At 39.0% G+C, this 18514-nt stretch overlaps 1 long non-coding RNA gene across 1 annotated transcript; it reads right to left on the bottom strand.

The window, feature by feature from the left end:
* Positions 1 to 16808: 16808 nt before the first annotated feature.
* On the bottom strand, positions 16809 to 18094 carry LOC143865503 (uncharacterized). The gene is made up of 2 exons (XR_013241905.1): positions 17607 to 18094; positions 16809 to 17252 (listed from the first exon to the last, which is right to left on the bottom strand). It is a non-coding gene; the product is annotated as an uncharacterized LOC143865503 (long non-coding RNA).
* Between the last annotated feature and the right edge of the window lie 420 nt (positions 18095 to 18514).

The raw sequence follows: 18514 nt of genomic DNA, 5'->3' as shown, positions 1-18514 counted from the left end.
TGTAGGAACTGTGGAGCAGTTGTCAACTTGCATGTCTATCCCCCTACATATCACATATTATTCAACAAATGGATATAATGACTTCTTGGATGTTCCATAGTGGGACATTGTCATATACCTTATTTGCACTCTTACATCATCTATGTTTCCGAGGATTTCTCACATTAACTCGGGATGTGAAATTAACCTGAACTGATTCAAATTGGCAATTTCACAACTGGACCGATTTCATTGTGGTAATCAACAAAATAATCCGTTATAGCGTTGTTTTGTTTTAGAAATCATTACTTACCCATTCTCATTTAAATTTTGATAGGATTGATATCACATGTAATCATCTCTGTTGTATTAGCATTTCTTTCTTTTTGTGCATTACAGAAGAGTCATTGTTCTATGAAGACAGTTCTGACATACTAGTTTGGGATTTGCTAGGCAATTTTTTGGAAAGCCATTTCGTGGCTCACTTTTGCAGGAGAGAACAGCTACCTCACTTTTTAGCAGATTTTTTGTAATTCATTGAATTCATTCAGATTTTGTTCTATTCATTTAATTCATTTGAGGTAGCTGTTCTCTCCTCCAAAAGGGAACTGCAAAATGGCTTTCCACGGAATTGCCTAGCAAATCCCTACTAGTTTATAGTTCTTATATTAAGGTTGCTTGACCTACCATAAATTCTATGATGCATGTGTTGCTAGAACTTTGTACATAGAATCGTATCGTAGGAAGTTCTGTAACAATCTTTCTTCTCTGAAATTCTGTTTTTTTTTAAGCTCCAAGCATCATATGCTGGTTTGCCATTTTCTCATTGAGATATTGTTTGGTCTCTGGATGTGATTCAATCATCATAGTTGTTAGATTTTGTTTTTTTATTGAACTATTGAATGTTTTATTTTCCTTTTTATGTATTATTTTATTTGATTTATTAGCATTTTTATTTAGATTATATGGGAGGAAAGCGTATGGGCTCTGCCTTACTCCTTTTTCATGGTCCACTTATCCTTTTAAACACATCTTTTATAGTTCTTTTTATCCCTGGCACACTTATTTCCTATTGACTAAACACTTAAGATTCACTTAAAGCCTTGATACCGTTTCTTTTAAGCTATTGGTCAAGTATAGGGCCCACCACTTAATAATTAAGCCCTCCATGCATGATCCCCTACCAAAAAGAGAATTTTGAAAAAAAAGGTGAAAGGAATTGCTTTCAAAAAAAATGTGAAAGGAAGCCCCCTGTTGTGTTATGGTACCTCCTCTCCTAGGAAGCACGAGTACTCTCCCGGGGCTCCCGCACCCGCACCCGACACGTATGGGGTGCGGGTACGTCCGGGTACGCCCCGGGTACGTCCGGGGTACGTACCCCCCTTTTTTGTAAAAAAAAAAGCTAATTTTGCGTGTCGGGTGCGTGTCGGGTGCGCACCACGCGTACCCGACACGTCCTGCTTCTTCCTGCTGCTTCTCTTTCCTCTCCTGTACTCGGTATTTACATGTAAACCATTTAAGTAAATGTATTTACTATTTTATTGTCCATTTACTTAAGATTTACATGTAAATAACGGAATACCCTCCTTTTGGATTTATTAAAAATAGTTTCAACACCCAAATCTAAAAGGAAAAAAAGTCAACTCTCCAGTTCTAGTACAAAATTCAAAGAAAAAGGGTCGGGTCAAAATTTTAACTTTCTTAACTTCCAAACGGTGGGGTATTTTTCAAATTTTAAAAATTCATAAAATCTATTTTGTCCAAACATTATTAAATCCCAAAAGTCCGGTAAAAAAAATCTCATAATTTGTTCTCTAAAAATTATTCATCTTGTCAGGCACTTGTCAACACACTGGTGACAGACTTTTTTTTCTAATGAATGATGCCCCTTGTTATGAAATATGGAACTTAATCACTTATGAAATAAAGAGTAATATTAGAATTTTCCATTTTGGTGATGTTATTGTTATTTGATTGCTCTACAATTATTATTTTTTAATTTTTATAAATATATAATAAAATATTAAAATATATTATTATATTCGGCGTACCCGAACGTACCCGCACCCGGTTTTTTTGGCAAATCACGTACCCACGTACCCGTGTCGTGTCGTACCCGCACCCCGTACCCGTACCCGTGCTTCATAGCTCCTCTCTCTCCCTTTCTTTTTCTTCTCTCCCTCCCTCCTCACTACATCTTTCCCCTTTCCCCCCATCACCTTTCACTATCCTCCTTACTTCTTCATCCCCCCTCCCCGTCTCCCTCCATCTTCTCTCTCTCCCTCTTTGTAGTCCCAGTTTTTCCATTCATTGTTCCTCTTTGCTTTTTCAACCTTCTTGACTGGGTTCATAAATCGCTCCTCATCAGTTGGGTTCAGAAACCACTCCCCCCTCGGTTAAGTTCATAAATTGCTACCCTTTTTCTTTCTGTTTTTTTTTTCCCGAATGGTTCGCTACCCTCTTTCTATCCCAATCTTTCCACTTTTCTTGATCTTCATCTCTTTTCTTTTTCATGATATTGAGCTCTTTCTTATTCTCTATTTCCCATTCTTTCCCCCTCTCTCTCTGCTGAAATCAACTCTTTACCTCTATACTCTGGCTATCCCTCTTCCCCCTCTTCGAAACCACTTGCACAGGACGATGCCTGAGGCCTGATACGCCATCATAAGTCCGATACACCACCATAAGTCCAATGCGCCATCCTAAGTATGAATATTTTGTTTATATCGCTATTAGCCTACCCATATTCCCCTGAATTTCCCCCTCATCCTTCACATTACCATTCCCATTTTATCGCCACTACGTTATACCCTGAACCTGCCAACCCCCATTAGTCGTATATCTTGTTTTACATTTTTTGGACCATAATTAGACTTAGTAGATCTAATTTGTTTGATGATCCTATGTGGATATTTGATTTCCAATAACTACTTGATTTCTTTTTGTTTAGAACCTATTGCCAGAACTTGGCTGAGTTGATTTTTTCTTGAAGAGTTATTTAAAAGGCTTAAATCTTTATAAAATTCTAGCATGTTTTGATTATCATAGGTTGCTCTTTGAGGTGGTAATGTATGTTGCTATAAAACTGAACCTTGAATCATTTCTGAGCTCCAATGTTCCCAGCAAATGATATGTGAATCCTAGCTTTGCACCGTCTCTCCATACATTTCATTGCTTCCCAGAACGTGTTCTCTGTTAATCAAGCCCTGCTTTATACCTCTGAATTTCATATAACAGTTTTACATTGCTTCTTGTCAGTTTGCTCATTTCCTCAAGACATCTTGATCTATACTGCTACATGCATCTGTGGAGGTTACTATGGCTCTTGCTCCCCCATTCTCACCTCCTATTAAAATGGTTCTTCCTTGAAACTCTGGCCTTCCCTTTCCTCTATGCAGTTTGCTGTGCAAATTTTTGTCTTGTAAAAACAAAATAATCAAATCTTCTCCAATACATCTGATTCACAATTAGACCTCCATCGTCGTGAAGAGCTTCCACCCACGACTCAAAATCACATTAATTTTGCGGCCAATAATCGGTTTGGGACTCACAATAGGTTGCCACCATAAAAAACGAACAGGGCGGGGGGGACATGGTTCGGTTCGGTTTTGGTGCATACCCAGAACCGAACCATATAAGTTGGTTCGGTTCGGTTCTGTTCTGGGTTTACCCAACCGAACTACAAACAGCCAAACAGGTATATATGGACTACAAACAGGCCCTATCAAACAAGCCCTATCAAATAATATGTGAACAGGTATATATTTATATATGGACTACAAACAGGCCCTATCAAATTATATATGAAGTAATGAACTACAAATTTGGGCAATTCCTAATATCCATTATCAATCCATTATCAAATTTGGGATAACATTTATATATGGACTACAAGCAGGCCCTAATATCCATTATCCTGCAAAAATCAAATTAAACCAATTCCTCAAGTAGGGGCAGTTCTCGGTTCGGTTCTCAGTTTCGGGATCCCAAACCCAGAACCGAACCGAATATCCACCGGTTCCAAATTTTCCGAACCGGAACCGAACCATATATAGCTGGAACCGAACCAAACCAAATGTGCTGGTTCGGTTTGGTTCCCCGGTTCAAACCCGAACCATGTCGACCCCTAGAACAGGGCATTAAACGTAAATGCCACTCCAATAATCAGTTTTGGACTCACAATCAGTTCCCAACATCGAAAACAGACAGGGCTTTAGTGAGTCCAAACACAAGTAATGCGGGTTTTCAGGTTCAAAGAGCATGTAGTAATTTGATTTTTTGAGCTTCTGAAAAATGCTTTCCTTTTCGTCTTGGAGAGCTGCTATAGTTTTCGAAGTAGCATTGTGCATAATTATTTCGTTAGAATCCTTAGAACGCATTTGTGATCTGAGAGTTTTTTACTGAGCAAAGATGGATTTAGGGAATTTAAAGGCCCACTTGTTGTAAATCATGGTAACAAGAAGAGTAATAGGGTTTACCCAACGGAAAAGAAAAATGAAAGTTTTAGATTATGACGGCAGTTTGTGGAGTCCCCTACCAATTATTAGGCCGAAAATTGCACTAAATTTGAGTCCAATAATCGGTTGGGAACTCCACAATCGGATCTAAAACAAACAGGCCCAAAGAAAAGCATCTTTAATACGAGAGTTTGGATATAACGGTATCTGGGTGAGATTATGCCTGGGAAAAAAAAGGAAGCAATAGTATGGGTGAGACCCACTTCTAATCATTCATAAACATTCATTAATTAGTGCTCACAGTGGAGCTGGCATTCCTAATATAAATCTAATCGTTGGCTCTAGTTACACATTATATAGAAACTAAGGCCCTGCTTGGATTCCAAGAAAAGCATTTCTGATGGAAAAAAAATTCTTGGGAAATTATTTCTTCCCAAACTTCAGTAAGAAGTGATACATAAACTGAAGGTCCTTCTAAATAAAAATTGATTATGGTTGGTTCAAGGTACCAGGAACTTTTAAAAATATCCTATTTTCCCACTGAACTTTTCTAAAAATTCTTGCAATCTAAACGAGGCCTAAGAAAAATCTCTTTAGTGGGGCTCACGTATTTGCCTGATCCAAACCATTCATTTCTTAGTCCTTGCAGTTGATAGGCCATGGACCAAAAATCCTACCAGAATATGATCGTAACCCTCTGACTTATCATTATTATTGTTATTATGAGGAATGAGAGATGCAAGGGTGCCCTTGCATAAACAGCCCGAGAAGGGCCCTTGATTGGATCAATATCATTTTCGCTAACTTTTTAAAATCAGCTGAGAAAGTAAAAACAGTTTCACTTAATGAAGTGGATCCAAGCAAGGGCCCCTTCTCCTGCTGTTTATGCAAATGCGCCCTTGCCTCTGTCATTCCTCTTATTATTATTTGTAAAATTCATGGCTCCTCTGATTTATTCAGGCCACTCATATTTGCACGACCATGTTTTAATCATTGCTCAAACTAAGGTTGTCTTTTTATTTCTTAGGGAAAATTACACTTACACCCCCTCAACTTTCTGACATTTTCAACGATGATGACTATAGTTTCAAAGTCATCAACTACACCCCCTAACTTTTCTATGGGTTTGTTTAATAGAGAAATTATATGGTGGCAGCCTTTACTTATAAAGGGCGGAGAGAGAAAATATCAACCCCATTGATTTTTTATCAAGAAGAAAGTAAAAAAAGGTGGTTTGACCTGGATTAAAAATCAAGGGGGAGAGTTTTTTCTCTCTCTGCCCTTGTTGATTGACAGTCGGCCACCTTATAAAGGCTCTTCTTAACATGACCGAGTGGATAAAAATGAGGAAATGTCTATAATGCCCACCCATCTTAATGAAAATGTCTTCTTCACAGAATGCTAAAAAATTAGGGCTTTAACAGCTGAAGGAAAACTCCGCCGGATTCCTACTCCCTCTGGACATCTCGACTCTTCGACTTGTATTCCATCTCGTGGAGTAAAATAGAGATTTCGGTGCGCCAAGAGGCCACGGGGCTGCTGAAATCCTCGTGATCATTGGCGAATTTTCTCCGAAAACAATTCTCTAATAGCTAGAACTCAATGCGAGGACCAGACAAACAAAACCCTAATGAAAAGAAACACAGATTTTAGTGTTTAATCTCATAAATCTATTTTAGGTTTCTTTTTCTTCCTCATTACAATGATACTTCGTAAATTAAGAACAACGTTACTATGTTTTACATACAAGTGTGACAACCCATGATATGCATGGGGCGACAAAAAGTAGGCTTTAAAATTATTTTAAATAAAAAGAATGATATTTCTTATCATGGTTTTAAATTTTGACCGAAATTTCGAATTTCAGTCAAACCCGAAATCAAAATCACACTACCCGAAACCTTACATTTTTTCTCGGCCGAAATTTCATCCGAAATTGAAGGAAAATCAACCAAAAATCTTTATTTCTTTAATTAAATAATATTTTTCCGAAATTTCAACCAAATTTACCGAAATCTCAGTAATTTCAGCCGAAATTGTGTATTAAATAAAATATTATTTTTAATTGTTTCATCGGATTTCGGCCGAAATTTCGGTTTCGGTGAGGACCCACCCTTCATAGGTTTCAATGCAAAGATTTAAACTTGCTACTGATTGGATGAATCTGACCACACTAATTATGTGTAGATAAAACATAGATTTCGAACAGAGAAAAGTGAAAATTGACAGTCTTTCTCCAAATTGAGCCAGCATCAAGAAATTTCCGATTTTCATGAACTAATTATGGAGTGAAAACGCTACAAACTTGGGACCTACGTGTGCCATGGGGAAATGATCACCAGAAATGATCACATCCATTGATCCAGACAACAAACACGTCTGGCCCAATTTCTTTTGTCTCCACCTTGATCAGATGATTCAAGCAACTTGATCTATACTTGACTATTGAAGCGTTGGTTTTTGTGGACCATAATCTTATGGATGCGAAGTATTTTCATGATGGTCTACTGGATCAACGGTCTTGACTATACATATCCCTTGGCGAAATATTAAAAAAAAAACTGAGAAAAATTAAAGATGCAAGTGGGATGACCTGGACCATATGTAGGCATTTGTTGAATAAAAGCAAGAGAACCAAGCAATATTAGCCATTTGTTCAGACTTCAGATGCCAAAAGGACTTTTCCTCTTGAATATGGGTCATTGACCATTGTCATCTCCAATCTTGAACCAGATTGATAGGATTGCCCAGTCATTGTGACTTATGGTATGCTCCACTATCTCAACTATCTTGATCATCCAACCATATAATATATAGAGTGGCGATGAGCAATTAACCCCAAATGAGTTTTATCACTACTGATCCAAGACCATCTCAAGATATGGCAAAAATTATAAGTAAATATCCCTTGCAACATACATCAACAATATTATATTGCCATTACTCTTGGAAGAAAATAGCAAAGAAAACCTTAAACGCGTTATTGGTTTCCTATTCGATTTTGTTTCCTAAAAACTTGTGTTTTTTTTCTTTTTTTTGAAATGGTAGTACATTAAAATAAAAGGGAATCGATATGGTCCACAGAGAGAATACAAAGAAAGAAAGAAAGAAAGAAAAGAAAAGAAAAATACAGGACTTAGGGTGGCATATAATCAAACCACTCCAAACTTGATCTATTGGCACCCGATTTAGCCAGAATGCCAGCCTCTCCGTTGGCCGATCTTCTGACATGAGCAAAAGAAGCTGAAGATCCCATCAGCCAATCTGAGATCTCCTCAATCAAACCTAGGAATTTCCATGGCGGAGGGGCTGACCCCGATATCCATTTCACCACATTGGATGAGTCTCCTTCGATAATCACTTTATCCAAGATACTCGACTCTAGGTACAGAATACCAGAGAAAGCAACTTTAACTTCCGCCTCATTTGAGTCACATAAACCACATGGGCCCGAATACTTCGAAATCACCAAACCTTCATCATTTCTAAGAATACCACCTTGACCTGCCAATCCGGGGTTCCCAAAACTAGCTCCATCAAAATTGAGCTTGAAGAAGCCAGTCGGAGGAGGAGACCATCTTTGCACAATCTTAGGTCTGACTAAGCGTTCAGAGCATACGAATTGCCAACCCTCCCACAGATCATAAGCATAAACACCAAAAAATATCGGAGAGCTTCTCGCCCACTGGATGGAAACAACAACAATCCTGTGGGTCATAATCTTATTGGATGGCCAATAAGCAGATCCTCCAAAGAGCATTTCCCTTCTTTTTCCAACGCACGAAATCCCAGCGTTGTAGTAACTGTAAGGTTGTTTTTGGAAGAACCCAATGGATTCCAAATCTCAACAGCAGCACCCCCAAATTACAGCAAACTGTAAGGTTCTTTTTCCTAAAAACTTCTTGTTTTTTATTTTGGACTCTCTTGTGTTGAAACAATTGCGTTTTGAAAGGAGGGTGCCTAAAAACTTACTGTTTGTTATTTTGGGCTCTCTTAGGAATGTCAATCGATTTTAGGAGAAATCTCTAAAGAAGATCTCCTATAATTAAGGCTTTAAATAGATTTCCCTTAGTGGAGAATCATGTGAGAGGAGGAAACGTGGAGTGGTAAAATGCCACTCGGAGGGTATAGAAAAGGGTGCCACGTGGGGCACCCACGTCGTCCAAGATTTTATTTTACATATATACTATGGGGCGTGGAATGTTTTTTAAAAAATTGACCTACTCATGTGAAAAAATTGTAAAACAAATCTAGTCTTTTGGGAAAATGAATAACAAAGTACAAATTAGTGTAAAATTCAATAATACAAAGAAGGTCAGAGAATGAAACAGTCATTTAATCATACAGCGAAAAAGGTCAAGAGGGGAATAAAATCCCAGTATCTTCGACCAGATTTGCATTCCATAAAAGGAATTGGGATACAACAAATGTAAAACCCAATAGGAAGCAGAAACTCTCGGGCCACTAGCCATAGTGTAGATACCCAATTTTGTCAAGGTGGTACTAATGATAGGTGTTGCGAGGAAGAACCTTATGACGAGTCCCAGAGCACGAGTTATGTTTCTCTCTATCTCTCTTTAGGGTATTTGCAAAAGGAAACAATTTCTGAAAACCGTTTTAATCACCGGAGAAACAACTGGAAAGCCTGTTTTTACACAGCACCCACCTTTTTCGGCAACCAAAAAGTGTGGTTTACACAGCACCCGCCTTTTACAACATAAACCGGTAAGTCCGTTGTCACCCGGCATTTCAATCGGTAAGTTTACTTTGAGTCAAAAACTTTCATTTTTACCCAGAGGACAATGCGTTTCCCAAAAGCAAATGATTTTAGGTTCATTGGAAAGTCCCCAGAACGATGAATCCAATGGATCTATTGTGTATGATTCGGAATTCAATCGGAGGAGTTACGAACATTCGAAACTTACTGATAAAGGACAAAAAATTACATTTTTCGAGACGGGAATGAGACGGACTTTCGCGCCCTTCGAAATATGATATCACCCAGGTGATGTCACCTGGGTGACACCAAATTTCGCCTGAATTTCACCCAGGCAAAATTTGGTCGAAATTACCAAGTTTTACCCCCCAAACCTATAAATAGGGGGGTACGAGTAAATGGGTGGGATTTTTGTTGAGAATTTTAGTTAAAAAATCTCTCTCCTCTCTCCCCTTTTTGTGGTTAGTCCACCCTCCTTTTCTTGGCCATCCCAAACCCCTACTGAATTTTCAGAAAAAATCCTAATTACTTTGTTTCTAGAAGAGAGAAAGTAGACAAACTCTAGGTAGCTCACAACGGGCGTCGGTATTCTGCCAAAATTTCGAAGGTTCGGAGCGACATCTTTCAAATAGCGTTGTTGTTCGGTCGAATTTCACAGAACCACATGCTATTTTTCAATAATAGCGCCGTTGTTCTGCTGAAATCTCCGCAACTCCGCCGGAGCTCCTTTCCAACACAGTGTCGTTGCGCTGTCGAATTTCAGAGAAAGCGAGACCCTATTGTCTAAATAGCACTGTTGTTCTGCCGAAATCTCGGCAAAACCAAAGTCCCTTGCCAATACAGCGTCGTTACGCTCCCGAAATCTCAACAACTTCAGAAACACCTTCCGAATAAGCGCCGTTTGTGGACCCCGATCCGAAGAAGTAGTGGATGAGGTAGAGGGAACTAGTCCCCACACCATCCTCTGGATCATCCACGTGGAAAAGAGAGCTCTGCCAAGGAACTCTCGAAATGGATGCCACCCTCATAGCATAGCACGAGTGGCGATATAAAAAGAAAGGGATATGTCTTGATCCGGAACCGAGGTTCGAAACCAAGACATACCTAAAATAAACTCAGAGTCGCCATCCATGGATATGCCATGGAACCCTAAAATTAAATCCTCTGTGCAATGGATAACCAGAAATATATATGGGTTCGTGCCTGATTACGAATGGGGAAGGTCTGAAGAGCACCCCCAATTCGTCCGAGTGCAAGCACTTGGTCTCTTATGCCATTTTCATTAACTCCAAAGAAGTTCGGGTAAAAATCATGTGAAATGGGAATAATACTCAGGAGTCGTCTACCTAAGCATGCATTTCCTGAGAATGAAGAAATAAACATATAAAATGAAATGAAAAATGTGTCACCTAAGCAAAGATAGGTTATGAGTGACATACCTAATGGGTGTTCTAAGTTCTGGTGGGCATAGACATGCAAGTTACAGCTAAAGGTATAGTATCAATACAAGAAAGTAATAAAACACATCAAAACATGAAACACAAATCAATGCTATATATGACTGAAACAGACAAATCCTAAAACTCTAATGCAGGACTGGACTCGGACCAGAATGGCCATCCATCCTAGCTGCGCTACGTATCCCGGCCTCGGGAAGAATCGGAGTCCACGTAGTTCGATGCCCTATTCTAAACTACGATGCCTAACCATCTAGAACCGCTATCCTAGACTCGATTCCACTAGACTCGACTAATTTTTAAAGCTTTTTGTACGATTGCCTAAGTTCAAGTGAATTGTAATTTTTAAGACTCTCTACATGCTCTAACTAATGCAAGTTGTTTAGCCTTAAGCTAATGCAGGTGGGTCCTACATCCTATGTGTAACTAGGCTGTGCAACCTAATGAAAACCATGGGCTGACTATATGCCTAGTCTAGCCATCGGTTCGACTAAATGTCTAACCGATCGACTCGAGGCCTCCTAACTCTAGGGACACTCACACGACAGGACACACCATATCAATACAAATCAAGACAAACTCCTAACTCTAGAACACAACCTAAACAGCTAGGACACACTCCTAACTCTAGAGGAAGATCTTTTTTTTAAAAGGGTTTGAATATTTTTATAATTTTTGAAAGATTTAAAATGTTTATTTTCAAAAGTTTGGCTGGACTTGGGATGTGAATCCCAAGCTGCACTACGTACCCTGTTGAAAGGGATCAAGCCAACGTAGTTCGAAACGAACTCTCTAACTACACTCAGAACATTTTAAAATAATTACAAATGTTTCGATATTTTTGGATTATAGGTTTCTGATGCTTTCACCCTTTTGGTCAAAAACCGGAGGGAAAATACAAAAACAACACCCTATGGCCAAATCCTAGGGCTAAAAGGGGAAACTAGGCTCTAATAATACCATTATAAGAGCAAATGAGTCAAAGACTCTCTAATAACACCGCAAAGGACAAGTGAGTCAAAGACTCTCTGAACGAAAAGAAATATGAGTCAAAGACTCTAACAATACCAACTGAAAGGATAAATGAGTCAAGGACTCTCTAAAAGAAATGGAAACACGAGTCAAAGACTCCAATAACACCAACTAAAGGATAAATGAGTCAAAGACTCTCTAAAAGAAATGAAAACACGAGTCAAAGACTCCAATAACACCAACTAAAGGATAAATGAGTCAAAGACTCTCTAAAAGAAATAGACGAGTTAAAGACTCTCTAAAAGAAATGGAAACATGAGTCAAAGACTCCAATAACACCAACTAAAGAATAGACGAGTCAAAGACTCTCTAAAAGAGAATGAAACATGAGTCAAAGACTCCACTAATACCAATTAAAGGATAGATGAGTCAAAGACTCTCTAAAAGAGAAGGAAACACGAGTCAAAGACTCCACTAACACCAACTAAAGGATAGATGAGTCAAAGACTCTCTAAAAGAAAAGGAAACACGAGTCAAAGGCTCCACTAACACCAACTAAAGGATAAATGAGTCAGAGACTCCCTAAAAGAAAAGGAAACATGAGTCAAAGACTCCAATAACACCAACTAAAGAATAGACGAGTCAAAGACTCTCTAAAAGAGAATGAAACACGAGTCAAAGACTCCACTAATACCAACTAAAGGATAGATGAGTCAAAGACTCTCTAAAAGAGAAGGAAACACCAGTCAAAGACTCCACTAACACCAACTAAAGGATAGATGAGTCAAAGACTCTCTAAAAGAAAAGAAAACACGAGTCAAAGACTCCACTAACACCAACTAAAGGATAAATGAGTCAGAGACTCCCTAAAAGAAAAGGAACATGAGTCAAAGACTCCACTATCACCAACTAAAAGATAAATGAGTCAAAGACTCTCTAGAAAAACCAATAAGAGAAAGATTGAGTCAAAAACTCTTTAATAACACCACCTGAAAGACAAATGAGTCAAAGACTCTCCTATAACATCACCGAAAAGGCAAATGAGTCAAAGACTCTCCTATAACACCACCTAAAAGGCGAATGAGTCAAAGACTCTCTAATAACACCATCTAAAGGATGAATGAGTCAAAGACTCTCTAATCAAGGGCTGACTCATATGCGAATGGACTATCGAATAAGGAGAAGATCACAAGTAAAAAGGAATAAGAATTTGTGCACATTTGGCAGAGGTAAAACACCCAGCCGGGCCGGGCCGGACAGCTGCTTAGCCCTAGGGTGCAATAAATGTGCGCCCAGTACCCCATAAGGGTAGGAGTATGAAGCCAAGCCGAGTAGGGTGTTCTCCCAAAAACCAAATGACGCACAAAGAGGAGAACTAGCGAGAGAATGAGACCGGGCGGGTCTCCCAAACACACACAAAGATGGGCTCCAAGTAACCTTATCATTGCCCTTGCAAGGGGTAAGCAAGGCTAAGACAACTAATTGACCAAATTGGTCTCTAATTAACAGAGGTACAAATTGAGGTGCAACCTCAGAGAGGATTCTACAAATGAGGCCAAGCAGGCCTTCTAAAGGCTAATTACTTACAAAGCCAAGACAGATGACTCCCTAATAACATCAATAAAGATCAAATGAGTCAAAGACTCCCCCGATAACATCACCACACAAACGAATGATTCAAAGGCTCTCTAAATGGGGCAAGGCATGCCTCCTATGGGTACACCATTTATCAAAATCAAAGCAACCTCCCTGATGTTAAGCTAAAAAATGAGGCTTGCCTCCAAAGGAGGATTTCCTAATGCGACAGAATATGCCTCCTAGTACAGGTTCTAGTATCTAAAGAAGTCTAGAAGACTGCATTAGTCCACCAAGAGAGCAGAAAAGAGCTACTAGGCAATCTCAAATTTCCATTCAATTCTTATATAAACAAATCAAGTACTAAGCAAAGAAAGACTTATAACTAAAGAGTACACAACCTGTAATAATAGCAATCATAGCATGATAAACAACATTAATTAGCCCAGACCAGCCGCTAGGTAGCCTAATGAAGTAAAAACAATATCAAACACTTCAAAGCCAACCACAAACCCCAATACGGGGACTCCAATGAAATCAGATGATGCCAAAGTAATCATCTGATTTCCTACACGTATAATATTTCTACAAACCGCCTTGAAATCAGACGATATTCGTGTCAAGGACATCGAATAGTGCAAATCATCTGATTTACTTCTTCAATTAAACAATTTATTTAAAATAAAATGAATTAGCCCAGACCAGCCGCTGGGTAGCCTAATGAAATAAAAAAATGATATTAAACACTTCAAAGCCTAAAGATGGGCTTGGGCTATCGCCTTCATCGCCCTCAAGGCAAAGAAGGGGCTACCATGTTTTAAGGGGTACCTAAAAGGTAAGAGGTCTCTACCTAGAGAACAGGGACAGTGGGCATCGCCACGACAGGGTAGGTCCTCTAAAGGATGGGCACAAAGGTCAACCTACAAACAATCTTGGTCAGTGTTTAAGAACCGCTTCAAAACCATACGATGCATAGCTCCAATGAATGGTATTGCCTTAAACATTTAAAGGTTCCAGGTATTGGTTCGAAACTAAGATTCTACGGAACTCATAATTCGGTATCGGTTTCCCAACATGCAATGACAAATCATAATTCGGGCATAAATGGAACTCAACTTCATAAAACTAGAAAAGGTATTTGTATGCATGGTAGCTGATGTCAACTAAGTTCTGCTCGCTTGAAATTTTAAGAAATCACAAGTATTCCCTAAATTAACAAAGTTGGACATCAAATGATATGGAACCCATGGTGACAACAACACAGCAATATGCCTGGATATACACTCTCAGGGATTTAAACTCTACATTTTTAATGCGGAGAGCGTAAAATGTCTACTGCCATTACATTCATGAGATTTAAAGCGAAACTAATCATGAAAATATGAATTACCTTGGATGAAGACCAGCCAATGAAGATGCTAGAATTTAACAGTGCTTTCGTCCATTGCTGAATGATGATATCAAAACGACAAAGGCAAGAGGCACGAAATCATGAAATTCTTATGGGCATCACAACATTGAACATGAACTTTCTAGTCTTAAATCAACCCTCAAGAAAATTACAATTTTTAGGTCATGGAATGATTACCCAAACATCAGAGAGAACTATAACCATACCTCATTTAGCAACCATTTAAGAGAAATTATCACAGATCATGGGAAAAATTCACAACATTTAAAAAAAAGGAACCATAACTATACTCCACTGGATAAACACCTTAAAGCAATTAACACAATTTCTACCGAAATCCTCATCATATATTACCCCAAACGAAAACCGCAGAGAGGGGATTTCACAACCCTTGATTAACCACCACAATCTTCCATCAAATTCACAACCATACATCACCAAATGAGAATCAAAAGGAAGAAAATGGCAACAAACCATAAGGAGTAAAATCTATCGAGCAGATTTTAAGGAAAAGAAAGATATATTACCTTCTATTCTGTTTTTCCTCCATCGACACATGAATTCACAGATCCAATTTCAGTTACTTCTTCGGATGAATCGGTGTCTTCCCTCCTCGAACGAAAATCCAATTCCCAAACCTTTGATTCTCTAAAGCTTTAGAAATCTAGAAAATCAGCAAGAAATACACAGAGAGAGGTTTCAAAGGAATAGGGGTGAAGATGATGGTTGATTTGGGTAGAAATGGATTGATGATGATGAAAACCAAGAAATTGATGGAGATTCCGACCGGATTCAAGCGAAATCCCGCCGGAGAAGATGACCGGAATCCGGCATAATCCTACGAAGAAGATGATCGGATAAGAGATGAGGGACCCTAACTTGGCCTTGCTTTTCTCTCTCTCTCTCTCTCTCTCTCTCTCTCTCTCTCTCTCTCTCTCTCTCTCTCTCTCTTCTCAGATCCGAGATCTTAGATCTGAGATTTCAGATCTCAGATCTGAGATTTCCGATCTCAGATCCGAGAATCTAGCAATTATCGGCCTGCTTGGAGGTGGGAGAGATGGCGGTGCGGTCGGAGCTTGGGTCACCGGAATCAATGGTGTTTGCCTGGGTTAGGGTTTGGGTTAAAAGAAAAATGGGTTTACCAAACGGGGTCAGCAGATAGATCGAAAGAGGAGAAGAAGAAGGAGGTTGGAATGGTGGTGAAATGGAGGTGCGGCTGACGAGGGGTGAAGCTCGTCGGATTTCCGGCGGAATCGCCGAAGAAGAAGATCGAAGTCCCTCCCTCTCTCTCTCTCTCTCTCTCTCTCTCTCTCTCTCTCTCTCTCTCTCTCTCTCTGCGAATTTTCGTGCCTCAACAGTGATCTCGATTTTTCATATTTATAAAAAAAAAAATCATGTTGATATTGGCACTCCAAATGGATAAAGCGCGCGAATTTATAAGCGCACCTCCGCCGCTTTGTCCTATTAGCGAAAGACAAAATCGGAATTTCACATTTCAAAGGTGCACCCCCTCTTCGGCTAATCCACCCCACTTACAGGTTTACACTACGACACTGATTCATCTCGTTCGCTGATCAAACGAGCTCGGATTCCAACGAAATTTTACGGGGACCTATGGGGGACCCTAACCTAGCTTAGGGTGCAATCCGGGATCCTAGCTTGGTGATTGGATGGGGTTTTGCTCTAGCACCGCGAACTTGGGTCCGGTCAAAATGGGGTGTCTACACCGTTATGCCGCCCATCTCTTTTGGTAAATTTACATTTAGTTACCAGCCTTATGTGCTTTGATAATGACACTATCCTTTTCTGACAATCACAATCTTCTTTACTCTGCACTTTCTTGATTAGTCTTCCACTTTTGAATATCTCAACAATATGTATCTCCTCTACCCTTTCATTTGTTATGGCCCTCAGTGCATTCATGTTGGAAAATCCGATTACCTTGTCCATTACCTTTATTTATAAGATTATTATACTATTGTAGCATGTGGACTCTGAATTACTATAGATAACCAATACCAAAACACACAGATGGAGATATGCCTAGAGATTTCATACAAATTAACCATAGTCGGCAATATCATTTTGTCTCAATAAGGCATTTCAGCAAGCAATTGACAGGTAGTGCTCGCATCTGCTCAAAATAGGGTAAGGGTGAAATTAGAAGAAATTGCAATAATTTAAAAGCAAGGTAATTATTTAATTGGGGAGATCGAATAGTCAAAATACATCCCCAGCAGTTCATAAAATGGAGTAAATTTAAGTTAAAACCATGAGAAGAGTTCCAAGAACAACCAAAAAGAGAGAAACCCTAAATGAACAGATCATATCCTTTTAGGATGAAACACTTTTTGCCTATCTTCATCTAAAACAACCACAACCTTGGCATGGAAGTCACAAACGGACTCCTTTTGGGAAACCATTGCATTCATGTATGTATTTTACTGGAGATTTTGCCTTTGCTACATAAGTAATATACACATTAAAAGCAACCAACATCTAAGAAAAAAATGCTGCTTCAAATAGACTTCGTAAATTGTTATAAACACTTGCAGTCTATGGAACAGTCTGAAGAGATAAAATCATGGCAATGTCCATCCAACCAACGTCAGGAAAGTAGATTTTTTTCTTCATCCCCTCTCAAAACAAAGTCAGGATTTCTCATCCGAGGCAGAATGTTTCATCTAGGAAAGAAAAATTCCAATTAAAATGAGAGAGCCAAACCATGGAAAACTAATATTAAAGAGAAAGTTTTTGATGAGAAAACAAAATGACTAGATCTAAACATGCCTTGAAGGATTCTTTATCATTGAGGAATAGACCAAACCATCCATCAATTCCACTTTCGTCTTTATTTTTCAAACAAAATCCCATATATTGGAAGTGTTGTCCATTAATAAATAATATGAGGAAGTCTATAGGGCTCCCTTCCAAATATGAGATGAAAGGGCGCCCCCATTGGTTACTCATCACCAAAGTACCTCCTCAAATAATATACATCTCTTGAACTGAAAAAATTAACATTGGGAGAAAAATACCTGTATTTGGATGTACTTCAGTATTCATGCTGTGCGGCAAAGAGTGGTTGAAGTTGTTGTTTGATGGCATCATTTTCCCACTCCAATGCTTCCTACCGTTCTCTCTCGCCCTGATCATACCTTAGATTAGCTCTCCTTTGGATCCCCAAGGAAAGCCTCTTTAGATTCGGGCACCTATAAACGTCAATCATTTCAAGTGCATGAAAAGCCAAGGAGACCCCTTTGCAACTACTTCCCAATTTAGGTAAGTGTACTAGTTCTAAAAATCTCAACCTTATCCACTTAATTTACAAGTACCTCCTCCAATTCACCACATCTTGAAACATTCAACTCTTGTAAGTTAAGGAGTTGTTGAATCCATTGTCGGGCTCTGCTTGGATGCTTAAGCATTCTTTAGGGAAGTAAAGTCTATGGAGGGCGGCTGGATTTTTTATTCAATTAAAACTCCGGTAAAGCCATATAATGCCATGTGCTTTATTCTGATTGGATGCAAGTTAACCGGGAGAGAGAGAGAGAGAGAGAGAGAGAGAGAGAGAGAGAGAGAGAGAGAGACTTTGGAATATGGTGATCTAATCGAAGCGAGGCCTAATTTGATAGTCAAGTGGGGTCCAAGTGATTAGTCTGTCGGGCCCAGAGTATATAGGTTGTGGCACAAAATCTACTCCATAGATAAGATGATCATGACCCGCCATTTGTGTGATAGTATAAAACAGAAGGCACAGTATGAAAACATCCACAAATAGAGGGTTAGGATCATCCTATGAGGAGATGACCCAATAAAGTGGGCCCACTGTACTTTTTTTTTCCAAATCAATGAAAACCATAGGAAGTTCTTTTTTATTTTCTCTAAATATCTCCATTAACCGTCTAATTAAGAAGAAACACCTTTTTCTCTATGGATTGTTTTT

This window comes from Tasmannia lanceolata, unplaced genomic scaffold, assembly GCF_043159265.1.
Source record: "Tasmannia lanceolata isolate RefF3 unplaced genomic scaffold, GAP_Taslan_0.1 ptg000081l, whole genome shotgun sequence".
In the NCBI taxonomy this organism is placed as follows: domain Eukaryota; kingdom Viridiplantae; phylum Streptophyta; class Magnoliopsida; order Canellales; family Winteraceae; genus Tasmannia; species Tasmannia lanceolata.
Note: the sequence above shows the minus strand (reverse complement) of the source record. Positions and strands in the feature narration are given on the sequence as shown.